Raw genomic sequence first — 7,856 nt, forward strand, 5'->3', positions numbered from 1 at the left:
GCGCTCGCCGCGCCCGCGACCTCCCGTGACCGCACCCCGGCCTCCTCTCCCTCCGGCGACGCTGGCCCCGTGCTCCCCCGCCTCGGCCACGAACCCCGGCCACCACCGTTGCCCGCTCGCCCTCTGGCCTCGTGCCGCCCGGCCCCTCTCTCCGGCATCGATGCCGCCGCCGCTCGGGTCCGCCCCGGCGGCGCCCAGCGCCCTGCGCCCATTCCTGGTCGGCGCCGTGGCCATCGGCCTCCCTCGCTGCTCCTCCTCCCGTGAACCCCCACCACCTTGCCCCGGTCCTCCTCGCCCCGGCGATTTGGGCGAATGCCCAGTCGGGCGCCACACCCGCTCGCCCGCACCCACACCCGTGGCCCGACCGGCAATGGCCTCTGTGCCACTGACCACAGGGGCTCACGCCCCATAACGTTTTATTAAAAAAAAAGAGAATTAAAAATAAAATTAATAAATAAAAATAAACATGATTTCATAAAATTATTAATTAATTAATTAATTATCTAATGAATTAATTAAGTTAATTAATCCGGTTTAATTAATTTAATTAACTAGTTAGGTTAATTAAATAGTAATTAAATTAACTAATCTGTAATTAACCTAAACAGAGAATGACAGATGGGTCCCACTGGACCCACACGTCAGGTTGACCAGGTCAATGGTCAATGTTGACTGCTGACATCACTCTGGTGTCATGCTGACGTCATCATTTACTATTCTGGATAATGTTGGATTAAATAATTAATTAAATTCCAGAAATTAATAAAATCTTTAGAAAATCATATCTTTTAATCCATAACTCGGATTAAAATATTTTCAACATGAAAGTTGCTCAGAACGACGAGACGAACCCGGATACGCAGCCCGTTCGTCCACCACACACCCCTAACATATCAAACCCGCAACTTTCCCCCTCCGGTTCATCTGTCAAAAAAAACACGAAACACCGGGAATACTTTCCCAGATGTTTCCCCCCTTCATCGGTATCACCTGCTACCGTGTTAGGGCACACCGAACACCGCGTATTGCCTTGTTATATTTTTGTGATCCTTTGTTTGCTCTGTATTCATTATTTCTTCCCCCTCTTCTCTCCGGTAGACTACGAGACCGACGCTGCTGCTGACTAGTTCGACTACGGAGTTGACGACCCCTCTCTCTTGCCAGAGCAACCAGGCAAGCCCCCCCCCCCCTTGATCACCAGATATCGCCTATTCTACTCTATAATGCTTGCATTAGAGTAGTGTAGCATGTTACTGCTTTCCGATATTCCTATCCTGATGCATAGCCTGTCCTTGCTACTACTGTTGTTACCATTACCTGCTATCCTACTGCTTAGTATAGGACGCTAGTGTTCCATTAGTGGCCCTACACTCTTGTCCGTCTGCCATGCTATACTACTGGGCCGTGATCACTTCGGGAGGTGATCACGGGCATATACGATATACTTTACACAGTTACATTACCTGTGATACTGTTCGGAGATGGGGGCTGAAGGGGCAGGTGGCTCCATCCCGGTAGAGGTGGGCCTGGGTTCTCGACGGCCCCCGACTGTTACTTTGTGGCGGAGCGACAGGGCAGGTTGAGACCACCTAGGAGACAGGTGGGCCTGGCCCTGTTCGGCGTTCGCGGATATTTAACACGCTTAACGAGATCTTGGTATTTGATCTGAGTTGGCTACGAGCCTATATGCACTAACCATCTATGCGGGAGTAGTTATGGGTATTCCGACGTCGTGGTATCAGCCGAAGCACTTCAGACGTCAGCGACGGAGCGGCGCGCGCCGAATTGGACTGGAACGCCACTAGGCTAGGTCTGCTTTCGGCCGCGTACGCAACGTGCAGGTGTGCTATGGGCGATGGGCCCAGACCCCTGTGCGCTTAGGTTTAGACCGGCGTGCTGGCCTCTCTGTTGAGCCTAGGTGGGGCTGCGACATGTTGATCTTCCGCGGCCGGGCATGACCCAAGAAAGTGTGTCCGGCCAAATGGGATCAAGCGTGCTGGGTAAGTTGGTGCACCCCTGCAGGGAAGTTAATCTATTCGAATAGCCGTGATCTTCGGTAACAGGACGACTTGGAGTTGTACCTTGACCTTATGACAACTAGAACCGGATACTTAATAAAACACACCCTTCCAAGTTCCACAGACAACCCGGTGATCGCTTTTCTACAGGGCGACGAGGAGAGGATCGCCGGGTAGGTTTATGCTATGCGATGCTGCCTGGAGATGCTACTTGGAGATGCTACTTGGAGATGCTACTTGGAGGACTTCATCCTACTCTCTTCTACATGCTGCAGGACGGAGGCTGCCAGAAGCGTAGTCTTCGACAGGATTAGCTATCTCCCTCTTATTCTGGCATTATGCAGTTCAGTCCACTGATATGGCCTCCTTACACATATACCCATGCATATGTAGTGTAGTTCCTTGCTTGCGAGTACTTTGGATGAGTACTCACGGTTGCTTTCTCCCCCCCCTTTTTCCCCTTTCCTTTCTTTCTGGTTGTCGCAATCAGATGCTGGAGTCCAGGAGCCAGACGCCACCTTCGACGACGACTCCTACTACACTGGAGGTGCCTACTACTACGTGCAGCCCGCTGACGACGACCATGAGTAGTTTAGGAGGATCCCAGGCAGGAGGCCTGCGCCTCTTTCGATCTGTATCCCAGTTTGTGCTAGCCTTCTTAAGGCAAACTTGTTTAACTTATGTCTGTACTCAGATATTGTTGCTTCCGCTGACTTGTCTATGATCGAGCACTTGTATTCGAGCCCTCGAGGCCCCTGGCTTGTATTATGATGCTTGTATGACTTATTTATGTTTTAGAGTTGTGTTGTGATATCTTCTCGTGAGTCCCTGATCTTGATCGTACACATTTGTGTGCATGATTAGTGTACGATTGAATCGGGGGCGTCACAAGTAAGTATTCCAAATTAATTGTACCCAGGGCACATCAACTTTATTGTAAAACTTGCTAACATGTTTCAGAAGCCGAGCCTCATTCTGCAGCCTCAAATTCAAAATACCCAGCCCACCTTTCTTTTTGGGCCTGCAAACCAAACTCCAAGCAGCCAAAGACTGTCCAGAATCTTCCCCATACTTCCTCCAAAGGCACTGCCTCTGAATTCTCTCTAATTGCTTTAAAATACCAGGAGGCAAGTCCAGGCTACACAGGAAAAGATTGGCACAGAAGAGAGGGAAGAGATCAGATACTGCAGCCTTCCTCCGTGGGCAAGGAAAGAAGAGCTAATAGAAAGTTTCCTCTCCATACTATAAACCAAAGGCATTAAGTCCAAGATCTTGGGTTTGTTGATTCCCACAGGGAGCCCAAGATAGGTAAAGGGAAGAGTGACAACCACACAACCAAAAACTGAATCCATCCTAGCAATCTCCACTGAATCCACATTGATAGGTAGCATAGAAGACTTATGTTAGTTGACATGTAACCCAATGGACTTAGAGAACAGAAGCAACATTTTCTTCAAAGCAAGCAACTGAGATTCCTCAGCAGGCAAAATAATGAGGGTGTCATCAACATACTGAATAATTGGGTAATCCTTATCATGGCAGGGAATGGGAAGCTGTAAAAGCCCTTTATGATGCATATCATTCACAACTGACTGCAACAAATCAGCAGCAATGACAAACAGAAGGGGTGAAAGAGGATCACCCTGCCTAACTCCTTTCTTGCAAGCAAATTGCTTTCCAGGAACTCCATTAAGAAGTACAAGAAGATGTACCAGAGGCTAAGAACTGCTTCACCCAGGAGATCCATTTCTCATTCAAACCTTTGTACCTCAAAATCTGAAAAATAGCCTCATGCTCAATAGAGTCAAAAGCTTTCTCAAAATCCAACTTGAGAATAACAATAGGCCTTCTAGACTGATGTCATTGATGCAGGTATTCTAGGGTCCAAGCAACACAGTCCTGAATGGTTCTGTATTTGATAAAACCATACTGGTTTTTATGCACACATCTCATGATATCCAACTGCAATCTGTTGGCAGCCATCTTAGAAAGAAACTTAACACCCATACCGGTAAGAGAGATTGGTCGAAAATCATTGACAGATTTAGGAGATCTTTTCTTGGGCACCGGGTTATAAGGTTATTGGTATCTATAAAAAGGGAGAAACGAACACCAGACCTCCTTGTGAGGGAGAAGAGCAAATAACCAGTAGAGCTAACATGAGTTGCTAAACCAAAAGGAACGCGCCATATTAAGGGCCCGTTCAGAAGCTCTCCAGCTTCCGAAACGGGCTAGCTTCTCGCGGGAGCCCAGCGAGCTGGCTTCTTGCGGGAGCCCAGCTAGCGTTCGGCAGCGACTTGGTGGCTGTAGCGAGAGAAAACGCTTCGTGCGGGACTGTAGCGAGAGAAAACAAACCGGTACGCTGCCTGGAGCTCACTTGGCGGTGGCACATCAGGTAATATTGTCCAACTTCTCCTCCTTCAATTTTTGGGAGCTAGGCTCGTCCAGCTTCTAATATTTGCACTGCGAGGATGCTTTGCTCCACGAAGCCAGCTTCTGGGAGCTGCGCCGTTCGGGCCTGCTCCTGCACGGAGCGGATGAAGCTGGGAGCTGGCAACGTTCCGAACGGGGCCTAAGTACTAGGTACCACAAAGAATCCAGATAGTTTTTGAATTATTTTCAAACTTATCTTGGAAATTGTGAACAGATTTTTAAAAGGCGAGCAATATTTGAATTTTTTCAAAGTGGGATGGTTTTTTGATAGAAACAATTATTTTAAATCCTGAACATTTTCAGAAAAGACGAACATTTTTTGAATTTTTAGAACAAAGTTCAATAAAGGGAAGATTTTTTTTCAGAAGCACGAATAATTTTTAAAATGACCAAATATTTTTCGAACTCGTGAACATTTTGAAAATTATAAATAAATTTAAAATCAGTATTTGTTTTGAATTTACGAACAAAATTCACTAAAAAACGAATGACAGTTCAAGACATCGAACCATGTAACTCCCGTTGCTAACCTGTCGTGGCTAGCCACACGAGATAATAAGTTTCAATGTCTAACTAGGAAATGCGGACTATAAGAACTACACCTCAGCGACCGGTTTGCTGTAGCAACCCGATATTTTCCTCACTATTTCCTTTTCTTTTTCATGCTCTTTTTTTCATTTTTCGTGGATTACAGCAAAATTTTGAACTCAAACATCTTTTGATTTTATTAAACATTTTTTTGAAAAACAGTAACAAATTTGGAATATCAGAAAAATACGAACAAAATTTGAACCATTTTTTTGAAGTTCGCCGAATATTTTTCCTTTTTGTACATTATTTTTTGGAAGCATAAAGATTTTTTAAATTCCAAAAAATGAAGCACAAACATAATTTGAAGCTTTCTGAATGTTTTTTGAATTTGTGAACAAATTTTGAAAAAATGAATTATTTTTTTATTTGTGAACAGATTTTGTAAGCGGGGATCTTTTTTTATTCGTGAACAGATTTTGTAAGCGGGGATCTTGCGCCGGCCCAAAACTCAGCCGACAGGAGGAATGTTGTGGCCGAGGCCTAAGCCTTCCGTTTTTCTTTTTCTATTTTCTTGGGTTTCTTCTCTCTTTTCATTAATTCACTTTTATCCTTTTAAACTTTATTATTATTTTTGAAACATGTTCAAAAATTTGAAATATTGTTTGTAATACCAAAATAACAGTTTTAATTAGCTGTTTAATATTATGATATTAAATTCTTGTTTTCTTCAACTATTTATTAAATACTTTTAAAGAAAATATTTATTGTTTTCAATTTTATCTTTTTGTATTTGTTAGTTATGTTAAATCTTAACGGTTTTAAGTACTTGTTTAAATTATGATTTAAATAAAAATTTTGCTTCAGACCTGGCATGGATACCTACCATGGGTATGCCCACCTACCGGCAAAACTTGGGGTCATTTTAAGAATGTACAAAAAATACCGTGAGCAACATCGGGTGTCCGGGTAGGTTAGGAAGCTCAATTTGAGCGCACACTGTTTCTTCACATCCGTCAAATGACCACAATTTTTTTCATTGCCTCGTATGACCAATTAAAGGCACCATGCCAAGTTGTTTTGATTTTTAACAAATTTTGCATTTTCTGGAGTTTTCATGGTAAAAAAATGCTGATAAATTGCGCTCCCATGGGCACCCGACCCTAATGGGTATGGTACGGGTCGTCGACTTCATCCATGGGTTTTACCAATGGACACCCCGGTTAATTGTTGATAATGTATGGGGATAAGTTTATGCCCGTGGGTTACCCGATGGGTCGCCTATTTCAGATGATTATTAATAAAATAAATATTTATGCTGCATCACACTTGGCCTTTTATCTAAAGGCACTACATATATTAGCACATACTAAGCTACTCCATAAGGGATGCTAAAAAAAAAAGCTACTCCATAAGGTGCAACATCTAGCTACTATACTAGTAGGTCGTGGCAGTCACACACAAAAAAAACGGGCACATACGAGCACTCCTTTGTTAACATTTGCTATGGCCGAAAACTAGTCCAACAACCAGCCCATACAAAAATAGCTCATGGGTAGGTGCATATGCGCAGGTGCATATAACTCACATTTAGTCCCACCTCAACTCGAAAATGCAAAGGAGGACCTGCGGGCTCAACATTTATATCTCATCATTGAGTAAGCATAGGGATCTGTACCGCTATATTAGTCTGCATGTATTTCTCAAATTTAATTGGTCGTATGCTTTCTTTTAGGAGAGGTATTTTTCCATAGTCTTAAAAATCCCTGACAAAGAATAAATGCTTCTACATGTGAACACATCTACATGGGAACGGTTGGACACTTGGACTAGACATCTGAAAATGTCCTACGTTTTGAATCATATAAACACATCTAATAAATGCATCTACATGTGAACACATCTTCATGCGATCAGTGATTTTGATAAATCATATAAACACATATAAGATTTAGTTGGACGCTTCACAGCTTGTGGGGTACCAAGTATCTAGGAAGTTTCTTTCAATACTAATTCCAAAAATTATATAGGTAAATCCGAGAGATTTTTCAACACATTTCATGTTTTTTTATCTTAAGTGAAAAACTGAGAACGTCATGGTAATAGTTTTACAAAATTCTTCATAAAAATCTCAGTTTTTTTTTGGAAAATCCGAGGAATTATTCTCTTCTAAAAAGCTGAGAATTTAATAATAAAATTCTAAGAAAGGTGCAATTAATCGTCAAAATCAAAACAAATGTATCGCGTCACATAGACACAAACAAATGTATCGCGTCAGTGAAAGAGACAATTTCTATCTTCATATTTTTACACGCTTCATGCTGGTTCATTTGATTAAATGGATGTATGCCAAATGTCTTTGCCATTCGTTGCTCTATTGAAATCTTTGCTATGTTTGTCAGAAAAAATACCTTGAATTGAATGACTATAGAGGGCATTCACTGTTGCCATATATATAAGCATGCTGTATTGCGCTCTCGCTGCCAATTAAACTAAAACCTGCATCGATCCCCAAACGAACAACTAGTGGCTTTGATTCAAGGGCTGTGCGTCGCCATGTGCTCCTCGTCCGCGTCCCACCTCAACTAGTCATTTAACACCGGTTGGCGTGAGAAATGCAATAAAGCTGGTTGGCGTTTGCTCTGAAGTTGCTTCGTACGCCGGCTAGCTGCATTGGCACGCTATAAAAAAGAAATGAAAACATTATATGCATTGGGCGCCCTAATGGATCGGTCACCCATCTGATTCAGGTACGGGTCTGGCATCAGGCCCAAGGGGTAGGGTCATGGGCGTGAGATAAACCCGATAGTGTGTTCGGGTGTGGGTCTAATAGAGGTTGACCCGGTAGCAGGTTTGAGTTTGTCGATTTGAAGAATG

General features: G+C 43.4%; 1 protein-coding gene across 1 annotated transcript in view; it reads right to left on the reverse strand.

Moving 5' to 3' along the window:
* LOC119280033 (anthranilate O-methyltransferase 3-like) overlaps positions 1-7,856 on the reverse strand; it is a 60,725-nt gene that overhangs the window by 38,313 nt on the left and 14,556 nt on the right. The gene's annotated exons all lie outside the window — the stretch shown is intronic.

Source organism: Triticum dicoccoides, chromosome 3B (genome assembly GCF_002162155.2).
Source record: "Triticum dicoccoides isolate Atlit2015 ecotype Zavitan chromosome 3B, WEW_v2.0, whole genome shotgun sequence".
Classification (NCBI taxonomy): Eukaryota; Viridiplantae; Streptophyta; class Magnoliopsida; order Poales; family Poaceae; genus Triticum; species Triticum dicoccoides.